The sequence below is a fragment of the Triturus cristatus genome, chromosome 6, assembly GCF_964204655.1.
Source record: "Triturus cristatus chromosome 6, aTriCri1.1, whole genome shotgun sequence".
NCBI classification, from domain to species: Eukaryota; Metazoa; Chordata; class Amphibia; order Caudata; family Salamandridae; genus Triturus; species Triturus cristatus.
Genome location: NC_140589.1, coordinates 1,485,779,688 through 1,485,793,342, shown reverse-complemented (window position 1 = coordinate 1,485,793,342; position 13,655 = coordinate 1,485,779,688). Strand labels below are relative to the sequence as shown.

General features: G+C 40.1%; 1 protein-coding gene across 1 annotated transcript in view; it reads left to right on the top strand.

Annotated features, from left to right (window-relative positions):
• The window catches only part of CCDC88A (coiled-coil and HOOK domain protein 88A), an 888,939-nt gene that overhangs the window by 873,195 nt on the left and 2,089 nt on the right, over nucleotides 1–13,655 (top strand). The window lies entirely within an intron of this gene.

The following is a 13,655-nucleotide window of genomic DNA, read 5'->3' as shown; positions in this document are numbered from 1 at the left end:
CTAAATGGAGTTGGGTACCCCCCCCCCCCTCAGCGCCTTGAGACCCTCACGGGTGAGTAGCGCGCTCAACAAACCCTGATTGATTGGTTCAACGTCCCTTCCTGCACAAAAACAATCCTGCTTACAACGCAAGCACCCTTGCTCCATAGTGCAAGGGTGCCTTCATTGGCACTAGGCAGCACATTGTGCACCAGTGCTGGAAAAAGACAGGGATGTGCCTTATTATGTTAAATATGGTGCATTCCTGCCCTCTCCCTGTAATGCACTACAGCAAGGTGAGTTTCTCCTCTGCGTGAATTTTTGGTGACTATGCCCCTAAATATATGTTTGAGGCATGTGTGGCTGTAGATACACATGCTTTGCATACTTCCGCCATCTAGTGTTGGGTCCAGATGTGTACAAGTTGTTTTTCTTCGAAGAAGTCCTTTGAATCTCAAGACCAGTGGCTCCTCCTCTTAGTGATAATGCGCATGGGCATCAACTCCATTGTTAGATTATTTTCTTTCCGCCATCGGGTTCAGACGTGCTGTGTGGTGCTCCATTTCGAGACCCTCTATGGCTCACTTCGATTCGCTTTCCAGTTCCACCTTTGTCGGTATGGTTTTCGGTCATGTTATCTATACTATCCTGCTTCCACGGAGAATGTGCTGCTAATGGAACTGACTCCATTTCGCTTCTGTCCAGGTGCCATGCAAAGTACTCAAGAACCGACCTCCATCAGGTTTGCAACGTATGTCTGTCTCCAGACCATAAGGAGGCAGACTGTGAAGCTTCCGATAGAAAAAGACTTTGATGGCCCTTCAGGCATGGCGTGAAGAAATGCAACGCAGAGAGATAGAGGAAACTCCGGACATCTTCGGACAACAATATGTTAAACGAGAACAGGAATAGCCTCCAGAGGCTTCGGTAGAGGAGGAAAAAGTCTTCTCCATTCATGACTCAGGATTCAGTTCCAGCTCCAACTCTGACCTTGAAGCCGAACTACAGATCCAAGATTTTCCTTCCGGACAGCATACCGTAAGTACACATGCCCCTGTTTCATCGACCAAAAAAACAATCGATCTGCACGGACCATATGCCTCCCTGGCCTCCACTGCCAACAGGCCATGGAAAGCACCAATTGTCTGCTTCGGATGCCCCACCCTCTGGTTCGGCACTGAAACCTAAGCTGAAACAGGCCCAATCAGCATTGAGTCAACAAGACTCTGCACCATGCTAATCAGCTCCCTCTTCGGTTCCAAGCATCCCACGTGCCACTGCTTCAGCTCCAACCACTTCAGCTTCAACCATTTCGGTTTCCAAAAAGAAATATGTTTCGGCACAGAAACCTTCGGCAATGTTATCAAGGTTGCCACCTGACCCTTCAACGTATGCAGGAACGGCTCGATCCAAAACAGAAAAAACTGCATATACGGCATACAACTGGCCTTATTTTAGTTCAATCTGTCCACAAACCATCTAAACGTCAACTTTCTTTTGAAGAGGCCATAGATGTCCCAGTGCCAATTAAAAAGAAGAAAAAGGACTTTGCAACCAGTCCTCTGCGTCCTCCTTTTACTTCTTCTCAACCACCTCCTCCACCCTCTTCTCCACCACCTCATTCTCATGGTGAACCAGGGGACATTACACCACAAGCGCTCCTAAGTCTTGCACTGATAGTTATGGGGAAGGGAGATGACTCATCCTCACACAACAATCCCTGAGATAATTATGGCACTGACCCAGATCTCTACCCAGCCAAACCTTCAACCCCTGATAATGTTTCCTAATATCAGGACCTAATTGCATGAGCAGTAACCAACCACCAGCTTCAATTATACAAAGACCCTGTAGAAGATGATTTCCTCTTTGAAACTTTAGCTAGTACACACAGATCATTCCAACATCTCCCTATTTAAAAAGGCATGCTGCGTCACTCTGATGATATTTTCAAAGACCCAGTAAGAGTCCCAGAGTGAACAAAAAATATAAACTGGCTCCATCAGACCCTATTTACATTTGCTTCTCCCAGACTCACTAGTCATATCTAATGCCCGTAGAAGAGCTAATTCACAAACATCAGCAGATGCCCCTCCACCTGACAAAGAGCCTAAACTCATTGACGCTTTGGGGAAGCTGGTAGCAACACAGTCTTCCAATTACTGGTAGATTTAGCGATATGACAAGGCACATTAATCTCCTTGAGGAATATTTAAAAAAGCGGACATGCAGTGGTCAACGAGGACTCAATGAGGGCAACTTAATTTCTAACAACTCTATCAGGTGTGCTCTAGATTCAGCAGACACAGCAGCCACGGGCTTCAGTACCAGTGTACTGTTGCGTAGACATGCTTGGCTACATAAATCTGGTTTTAAGCCAGAGGTACAACAAACAATATTCAATCTACCTTTTGATAAGGAGCCTCTCTTAGACCCCAAGTGAACCAAGCATTAGAGAAGATGAAAAAGGACACTAAAGTAGCTAAATCTATGGAGGCGCTTCAAACCCCTGCTTCCCGTGGTTCCTTTCGCCCTCCCTCCTTCAACCACACCGTTTGATGCTTCTACCTCCTCGTACAGGCAGCAACATCAAACCTTCCCCTTATGAGGATACTATAAAGGAAACAATCACAAAGGTAATGTTAGAGGTGCCTCAACACAATGTGCACCCTCCCTCCAAAACAGTGATTTGCATCTCATTCTTCCCGACCTGTCACGGGCAGACTACAATATTTTTCCCACACTTGGCAAAATATAACATCAGATCCGTGGGTTTTGGGCATTACCCAACATTGTTATTGTCTGGAGCTCATAAACACTCCTCTAAACATTCCACCTTGCAGACACAATCCCTCCTTAGAAAATCAAACTCTGCTGTAACAGGAAGTGCAGGCTGTCTTACTAAAATGAGCCATAGAGCCTGTCCCTCCTCAACAGCAAGGATTAGGAGTGTACTCCCTATACTTTCTAATCCCTAAAAAAGACAAATCACTAAAACCCATCTTAGATCTCAGGCCATTAATTCATTACATTCTCTCAGAACACTTTCATATGGTCACTCTTCAGGATGTGATTTCACTGCTTCAACAAGGCAACTTTATGTCAGCACTAGACTTAAAGGATGCCTATTTCCATATTCCGATACATCCAGCTCATCGCAAATACCTCAGATTTGTTGTATCTGGAAAGCATTACCAATCCAAAGTACTTCCATTCGGAGTCACTACAGCACCACAGACGTTTACCAAGTGTCTAGCAGTAGTAGCAGCACATCAACGCAGATAAAACATTCATGTCTTAAGCCAGTCATCCAGATATGTTATCAAAGCCAATACACTCAGATTACTATCCATCTTCTCCATCAGCTGGGATTTACCGTCAAAATGCAAAAATCACACCTTCAATCATTACAAATTCAACCGTATTTGGGAGCAATACTCAATGCACACTTGGGTTTAGCATACCCAAATCCAACCAGAATTCAAAGTATTCAAATACTGTCACAACAGTTTCAACCCAATCAACAACTAACAGGCAAAACAGTTATACGTCTCTTAGGCATGATGACGTCCCTGCATCACAATAGTACCACATGCTTGACTACATATGCGCCTGCTGCAAAAATATCTGGCACAACAATGATCTCAGTCACAGGGTCATTTCCATGACCTAGTGTTGGTAGACAGACGCACTCATCGCTGTCTGCAGTGGTGGAACACACAATACATGTCAAAAGGACTACCATTTCTCGACCCTGTTCCCCAGATCATTCTCACACAAATGCATCTCTTATAGGATGGGGTGCTCATCTACAGAATCTCACAGTACAGGGTCTCTGGAATGACAAACACCTGAGTCTCCACATCAAATTCCTTGAGCTTCAAGCTAATCACCTAGCATTGAAAGTGTTTCTAACTCACCTGGTAGGCAAAGTTGCCTTGATTCGGATGGATAACATAACAACTATGTACTATTTAAACAAACAAGGGGGAAAACAATCTCCACAGTTATCAGGCCTATCTCAGACAACTTAGCGTTGGACACTATGTCACAACATCCATCTGCTATATGAACAGCTCCCAGGGATGGACAACCAATTTGCCGACCTCTTCGGCTGTATGCGGCAACAAAAGGGAACTCCACCCCCAAGTCCTTCTCCCTTACTTCCACAAGTGGGGGTTTCTACAAATAGACCTTTTTGCAACTGTAAACAATGTAAAATGCCCAAACTTTGCCTCCAGGTTCCCACACCCACGATCCAAGGGCAATGCTCTATGGAAGAACTGGGATATTTGCCTACGCTTTTCCGCCTCTCGCACTGCTTCCATTTGTGGTTCAGAGGATCAGGCAAACGTCTCTCACTCTCATTCTAGTAGCTCCCATTTGGGTTCATCAACCATGGTACACTACTCGAACTCTCAGTAGTTCCACACAAGCAGCTTCCTCTCAACCCCGATCTTATTCAGAACCATGGAGAAATCGAACACTCAAATCCAAAGGAGTTCAACCTTGATATTTGGCTTCTGAGATCATAGAATTTGGTAATCATAATCTCCCACCTGAATGTATGACTATTCTTAAAGAAGCTTGTAAGCCTACATCTAGAGCTTGTTATGCAGCAAAGTGGAAACAGTTTCTCTTCTACTGTCACAGTAAACAAATCAATCCATTTGATGCATCTATACAAAACATTGTTTGCTGTCTTCTTCATTTACATTAATCAGGCCTTGCCTACACAGCCATACATTTACATTTAGTAGCAGTGGTTGCCTATTTGCAAAACAGACAACATCTGTCTTTGTTCAAAGTACCAGTTAATTAAGCATTCATGGAAGACCTTAAGAGAGTAATTCCACAGGTACCTGCGTGGAATCTGAAAATTGTACTTACCAGACTTATGGATCCATTATTTGAACCATTAAATAAATGTCCTCTACACTTTTTACCGTGGAAAGTTGTTTTATTGATAGCCATTACCTCACCTAGATGAGCCAGTGAGCTCCAAGCTTTAATATTGGAAGTACCTTTCTTTCAAATACACATAGATAGAGTGCTTCTTAGAACCAGCCCAACATTTCTTCCAAAAGCAATTTGATCTTTACACCTCAATCAGTCAGTTGATTTACATGTTTCCTTACCACAATCAGATTCAGTTGCAGAGAGGGCACTTCATACATTAGATGTCAAAAGAGCTCTAATGTACTATATGGACAGAATGAAAGAATTTCATAAAACTGACTGTTTGCAGCATTTTCACCCTCTCACAAAGGAAAGCTCATATCCAAGTCAGGCATTTCTAGATGGATAATTAAATGCATGGCTTTCCTGGTCAATATCTCAATAGCCAACATTTGTACGGCAGTTACATGGTCTACACCTCACATTTTCACCAAACATTATGGTGTGGATGTATTAGCACGCCAACAAGCCAATGCAGGGCAGGCAGTGCTACGTACTCTCTTTCAAACAACTGCAACACCCACAGGTTAGCCACTGCTTTTGGAGAGGGGCTGCTTCATAGCCTATGCAAAGCATGTGTATCTACAGCCACACATGCCTTGAATTGAATATGTTACTTACCCTGTAAGTATCTGTGCGTGGCATGTAATGCTGTATATTCACATGTGCCCTCCCTCCTCCCCAGACACCTGTGGCCGTTGCATTTCCTTTAGACTATTCTTTTTGCATGGAAATCACTTTTCAGATACTTAGTCTCACTCAATTCTCAACCAACCTGCGGGAAAAAGATGTAACAATGGAGTCGATGCCCATGCGCATTACCACTAAAAGGAGGAGTTACTTGTCTCACAACTTGAAGAACTTCTTAGAAGAAAAACAACTTGTACACATCCGGTCGCAAAATTAGATGGCAGAAGTATGCAAAACACGTGGATCTACAGCACTGCACGTCTCTAACTGATGCTTACAGGGTCACTGTTTCTGGCCTTGTACTTTCTTTGTACTTTCTTCGCTGTAAGTATAGCCCATGTGAGATAGCAATTGTTTAATTTTCTGAACGGGTGATGTATCTTGCTCGTTCTGTCATTTTGCCTGAAAATAGTGTAATAATATAAAGTGTTACTTGTTTAAAAAAAATTATAAATATGTTTAACATTAACACTCAAAACTATCTCTTTTGTTGGTTTATTTGTACGTATGTTTCTGTTTGCCGGATATTTCACTTCCTATTCTCTGTTTTTCTTTTGGGGTTTCAGTAATGTGAATCAGATGTGTCCTTTTCTGTTGGGGGTAAAAATGTTTAGTTCTATTTTTCCCATTTGTTTTTTGGTAGTTAGGGGGGGGCCAGAAAGAGTTTGGTTAGTGTTTTTAAATCTGTTTTAGGGTTAGTTTTTGTTTAGTAAATGTTTTAAATAACGTACTTTTTGTTAGTATTTTTTTTTTAGGTGTATACGTTCTGTCGTTTGTGTGCAGTTTGGTATTTTCACAATGTTGCAGTAATTGCTTCGTAGTAGTTATATTAAGATACATAAAAGTAGTAGTGTTTTGTTATTTTTTTATTTTAGTATCACACAGAGCTTAATCAGTTTATAAGCTATTATAATTTTATATTTTACTTACTTTGGGAGGTAGTGGTGTACATTTTCCCTCTTTGTTGATTTTGTTTGGAAAATTCTGCAGAGTCTTGTCTTCTTGCAGCTTTTTTAGATTTTGGAGAAGTGATTTGTGTGCCTTTGATAGTGTTAGTTAAATTGGATGCTTACGTTTTTTGGTCAGGTTTGTTTGTATTGTGATTTTATTGTTTAATGTTCTTTTAGTGTGAATGTTTTTCAGTTATTGCCTTTTATAAGAAATGCTAATTAGTGTTTTTTATAATGTTCTTTGTGTATAGTGTGATATTTGATTTAAGGTGGATGCATTATTTATTTTTATTTACAAAAAACAAAATTTGTTTCTTGTTTAAAGGTTAATAAATGTTCTAAATATATTTCTGTGTACATTTTTTAATGATTTGATTTGTTTTCATTTTTGGGGGGAATTTATGTTTATTTCTGTGATGTATAATTGTTATAATGTTAGAAAACTGACCACATTTTTTAACAGGTATTCTTAATTTTTAATATAAAATGTTTTATGTGTGTTTTTGCTTTAAAAGCATTGATTTTTAACAATATTTATGTAGTCAATATTTGATGTTCTGATATTTTTGTGCTTTTATATCTTTATTTAAGGGTGACAATATTTTTGTTTCCGATAATTGCGTTATCAATATAAGTGAAAATAGAGTTTAATGACAGTGATATTTTGGTTATTGAAATGTATGTGTTAGTTAAGTATAGGAAGACAATATTTTTGTAAACAATATTTATTTTCCAATATTTTGGGGAATCAATATTGTTTACATCAATATTGCATCAGTCACCCGTCAGGGCTGGAAGGCCAGATTTACCACCACAGCCAACCATCCCTGAACTTGGCAGTATGGCAGTGGCCATTTGACTCTGCTAAAAGACTGTGGAGAGATTCTGAAATAAGTCAAATGGCTATCCATTTCAACTGCTTATGTTATCACTCCAGAGGACGAGATGCTGCATCTAAAATATTCGGAAATATTTCAATGCAATCACATTCCAGAAAGAGGCAGTATTGCTGTATCAGAGCTGCAATATTTTCCATCAAGGTCCACTTTGCAGAAATTGCTTTCTGCAGAAGAAGTCAGCCTAAGATATTGCTTTTCACTTTCCTTGGGATTAAATATTTTTTTAGATGGCATATAGAAAGTTTTTACACACAATTGCAAGACCATCTCCTCCTTAATGTGGTTATTCCAAATGAATGGACATCCATTTACACCTATATTTAAGATGTCCCTGCAGTACTCTCCTGAAAGATTGCTTTCTTAGTAGCTATCACCTCAGCTCATGGGTGACCGGTTTTGACATAAGACTCCACATAAGAAGATCAGGAAATGTACCACATTGAGGAGATGGAAAACAGACCTGTGGAGACTACAATCATGAGGAACAATAGCTTCCATGGCTGGTTCCAGCCACTTTAGAATTGGTACTTGACTTCCAAGTCATAGATGGTACAGCCCTATAAAGTGTAAGTGAACACTGAAGACTTTGTCAGACAACATCAATTGTTTTGACTTTTTCCCTTGATGCTATGGTTTGCGTCTGTTTCTCCGTTCCTCTACCATTGTTGTTTTTTTAAACTTTTATCACTTCCGTTGGTTTCCCTCCTCCTCACTCTCTGTGTTGACCCTTTTTTTTTGTCTTGGATTAACCTTGGATTTTTTCAACTTGGCTCTAGTTTCTGGTAGAAAGGAAATGCATCTCATCTTTGGTTCTTGGGCAAAGATTCCTGGTTAACCTGGGGGCTAGTTTCAGCAACGCCTCCATTCACATTGGGTAACGCACAACAAACTTTTGACATCATACTTACCTCTTATAGAATTCCCACTCTTAAGATAAATACTCACTGTCTTCCGTTTTCCCTCTTGACAACGAGTTGTAGAGCACCTCAGCAACATTGTGCCATCCTGTACCTCAGAGAGTCCAGTCCAGGTCTTCTAAAAAATATCCTGCTGGAAACAAGTGTCTGGATGTGTCTCCCTCTAATCCCTCACCTCCTACTTACCATTCTCAGCTTCCTACTCTCCTGGAGACTGACACAGGGATTGGGACCACCTCTAAGGGAGAAGGTAGGATTAACCTTGCTATCCTTCGAGCCACATTACAAGGGTCATGAAAATGGGTGGTTAAATGCAAAATTGGTTTATACAAAAACCCTACACAGAACTTCTCTCCAGTACTCAAATAGAGTAGTCTTGAGGACCAATCCATCTTTTCTCCCGAACTCAGACTATATCTTTATATGTATTCTTTAAAAAAAAATATACATCTTCTGCAGAAATGTTTTTTACGTGCTCTAGATGTTTGAAGAGTCCTCGGGTTTTACCAAAATAAAATAAAAAATATAAGAAAATCAAAATTACCCTTTGTGCACAACAATCCTATTTCTAATTTCAAGTGCCCCTGAATTTCCAGTGCAGTAATACTGCACTTGGGACTCCGGGCACTGTGGGGTACTGTAAGTTGCAGGTACCATATTGCTATACTGTTCCGAGTCATTCCCTGAGGAATGGTGAGTTGCTGCCGAAACAATGTTGATGAACTGTTTTCTGCCTACAGTTGCATACTGGGATGTTTTATGAAGACATATTCTATGAAATCATACCTGGAAAGGATGTTCTTGGCAAACCAAAAGTCCTGAATTTCCCCCACCATAGTAATAATATAGTGGAGGAAATTCAGCCCCTGTATTTAGCATTTTTCTCAAGATCAAGAAAATGTATTTTTTTACCAGCAAACACTTAAGTAGGGCCCTGGGTGACTGACTTATTCAATAATCCCATGTGAATAAGCAATTGAGTATGAGTGGATCAGTTCATGAGAGACTGATTCAGTGTGAGTCACTAAGTTTGAGTCAGTGATGAGCACTAAGTGTGACATAGTGAGTGAGTGACATGACTGGGATAGTGGGCTGATGGGAGTGCATGATTAAGTATAACTAAATGAGCAATCTTGCATGTAACTGAGACATTCAGTCGGGCTTCCTTGGCTCTTTGAGGGTGCCTGTTAAAGTATGTCTTTCCTATTGTTGCTCCTTTCAGGAAAATGTATTTGCTAGTTTACATGATTATTGAACTGGCACAGAAATTAAGATACTAGTCCATTTTACTCAAACAAGAATCCTTATGTCCTAGGGAATATGAAATGAGTAAAACATGAACTTGAACAAGTAAGCTACTTCCTTGAACAAAAGCAACCAGAAAATCATTGCTCCACATAGAGAATTAATTAAGATATTACTTTCCTAATTTTAGACTTTGTTTGCTCAAGCTCCTAAGTTTGGCCCTAGCTAAGCCCATTCAATTGTTTTTGTACACCAAGGTTTATTTAGATAATAAACAAAGTGATATTTATTGTACATAATTTTTAATTCAGCATTAACCAGATACATATTTCATTTACCTATAAACTGGTAGACCACGTTCTACTGACAGCAACTTTTCAGTGTGTTATATATATAGTTTGCAGTGACTAATAGCCTAGAGAAGAGAAAAAAAGAAAACATTTAATCTAGTTATCTGAAATTCATCATAAACCCTCCAGTAAGTATACTCCTACTCCTACCCACCAACTTCATAAACCTATTCATTGCAAAAACAAGTCTCTAGTTTTCTTTATAGCAGTGTCTCCGTCAATCAAGTTCCAGACCCTGATACTCCTGGACTAGAAGGTGCATCATGCTATCTCCTTAAATGAATAAAGATAAACATATTGTTCTATCCAAAACTTTCCAGTGGAATCTCCCCCAAAACAATTAATAAACACCAGCCTACCACTGAAAATGTGATCCTCTGAACCCTCAGCACTTTGGTAACCCCAAGAGCTCACCAAGAACAAATGCATAATTCCCACATAAGGAAATAAATGGAGATGGACCAAAACACATGACAATTTCACTTAACTCAAAGCAATCCACTCTGCACTCAAACTTATCACTTCTGCCAAAGCAACCTTTTACAAAACCATCATTAACCGAGACTCCAATGAATGAATTAATGGAATTTATAAAGCACTGATAACTACCCAGTAGGGCATCCCAGTGTTAACCTAAATCCAATCCATATTGCTGATATTACCTTGAAATGTTAGAGAACAATAATGTTTCGCGTAGTTTCCTAAATAGACTCTGATTCCATGAGAGGGGCCAGGAGCTTAATTCAGGCTTTTTGCTGCCAAATAGGCGAAAGGCCTGTCACCCATTCTAACCTTCTTGAACTTGGGACTTTGGAGGACGTTAGAGTTGTAGGATCTCAAGCATCTGTTGAGGACATATCATTTAAATCTGGCTGTGTTACACCTGTGTGTTAGCATTAAGTATTCAAAAAGAAACCATGTTTGCATCAGGAGCCGGTGCAGTTGTTTTAAGTGAGCTGTTATATATGTGGGATAGAGAAAGAACACTCTTCAAGGCACTAAAGCCCAGTGCCAGTTCCTTCTGAACTCTCCAGTGCTGTAGCCAAATGGCAAGTGCATTTCTATCAATCACTTTTCCACTAAGAAGGTAAATAATATAAGAACACAAATCAGCAATACCAGAAAAACAACTACACTGCTTCCAGTCCTTTATCAAAACTGGACAGTCTTTAAACTTCTCTCGTCCCTTGCTGAAAAAACCTACTCTGAACTCAAAGGATCGCACCAACTAGACCCCCCTTTAACCCTTCCCGTCACCCGAAACAGTCTTGAGAAAGGAGTAAATATTAGCCTCCAAAACAAGTTTAGAAAGAACAACCTGTTACTTGGTTACCATTCCTACTTGAGTCAAAGCACTGATACCACTACCATGCAGGTAGTTAACACGGCCTTCCTGTTTATTGACATCAATAGATAATTCCGCATCATCTTACTTGATTCTTCTGTAGCCTTTGATGCAGTTGACTACCAAGCACTGATCAACACATTGGAATCAGGCATGGACTTCTGCGATATGGTTGTGCAGTGGTTCACTTTCTACTTTCCCACGTCACACCAAATCACAAAGATAGAAACCTCAAGATGCTGGGAACCCCATTTATGAGAAAAATACCCCAAGACTTTACCTGTATCATCTTCACTCTCTACATGTAACCTTTTTTCACTGACAGTAGCATCAAGATCCATCAGCACACCAACAAAGCCCATTTCTACCTGAAAATATCCATTGCATTCAGCATTAATAAACCTGCCTGTGCTTCATTGAAATTGTGATATATGTTGCCTACCTTAAACTCAGCACGACATAGACAGAATTCCCCCACTGGTAACACGCAACCACAAATTGAAAATTGGCCATCTAAAACTAACCTGGTTGGTTTCAGCACCCTCCTTATACAATGGGCAAAATGTCTTGAATTTACCCTCAGCTCTAATCTCTCCTAAGAAGACATATCAAGGAAACCAAAAGAGCATGGTACCAACTCTCCATAAAGAAAGTGAAGCCGTTGCTCATAGAATCTAGCTTCAGAACACTAGTACAAATGACACTGGTCTCTCTGATAGGCATCCTACTTGCGGTAGCACATCTTATCAAAAGAAGGAAGAGGTAAGACAATATCACACCTACCCTGAAGGACCTACCCTGACTCCATATCCAAGTCTTCTCATATTCAAAACGAACTGCATCACATACAAGGCCACCAAAGATTTCACCTCCTGTGCACCTATACAAGAAAATGACACCTTAGGCATGCATCCAAGAATCCCACCAGAATGGAACTTAAAGCTGCAAAAAAAGTGAAAACTAGAAGACAAACTGGGATAATAACATCCTTACCAACATTAGACCTACCTCAACCGTCTATAATTCAGTGTCTGATGTCTTGCATTTTCAGAGACTACCACATCTCAAGATGATAGGAGTCACCTTCCTCAAATATTGTACCTGGTTGTAAACGATTCTGAATCTCATCTGATGGTCCAGCCATTGCTTACTGCATGGTTTGCATTATACAAATACTCATACATACATCTGCTGCTTTTCTATAGGTTATCAGTACATGCCTCGCTTGGTGGTTTCCATCTTTATGAAGTAACCCGTTGAGCTTACTCTTGAGTATTGCAATGATCTGTCAAATGTTTGAAGGCATTAGTTAAAAGGGTGCTCTGTGTGCTGTTTTGCTTTTGAGCCCTTGTAAAGTGTTACTGTCAGGTACCTTACCCTTAAAATTGTTTTCTTCATTGTAATAGCTACAATCAAGTGCGTGAGTCAGTCACAGGCCATGTCAGCGAGTTTGCCATATTTAGTCTTTTCCAAAGACAAATGGGCTTTTCACTGAAGGCGTTCTTCCTTCATAAAATGGTGATTGAATTTCATTTAAACTAATCTTTTGAATAGTTAGCCTTCTTCCCACCACTATACTCTAAGGGTGAAGGCAGGCTGAACAGGTTGCACATTTCCAGATGTGGTCAGTAGAGAATAGACAGATCATTTTGTGTTGCCTCTGGGGTGGCTTCAAGAGGGCATGGTTTACAAAACACAGAGTTGTAATATTTATAGTTGCATACATCTGACATTACTGGATAATATTTCAGAGATAAGGAATCTAAAAAGCGAATATTCGCAATTAGAAGAATGTATTAGTTATCAAGTAACTTGTGTTCTACCTGCAAAATTGATATCGACTGCCCACCTCCCCTTACAGTTCAAGTGACAACAATAGGGCTTGAAACTTCCAAACACTTAGGGGTTCTAGTGCCACTCTCGTACTTGATGTTGTCACTTGTAGTAAATATTGTCTGCTGCCATGTCAACACCCTGGACATAAGTGATGAAACCTGGCAATAGATTCTAGGTTCTTAAACTGCAGCTGTGGTGTATCAAAGCTAAAAAATGTTACTCTGCTTACTCAGTACCAATACCAAAGATAAGTACCTTATTTTTATTTCCCTATGTCAGTCCTTATGTTTTGGCTTTATTACTGTGGCACCAGTTCAGTCTAAGTAATCTGGAAATGTTAATGCAAAATGTCATTCGTAGCTGTAAACTTCTAGCTGTTTGTTTGTGTAACTCAAGTGTTCTTGTTAATACGGTGCATCTTTTCAGCTAACAGCCCAAATAATTGCATGTATATTTTTCAGCAGTTGTGTACCATGACACCATTT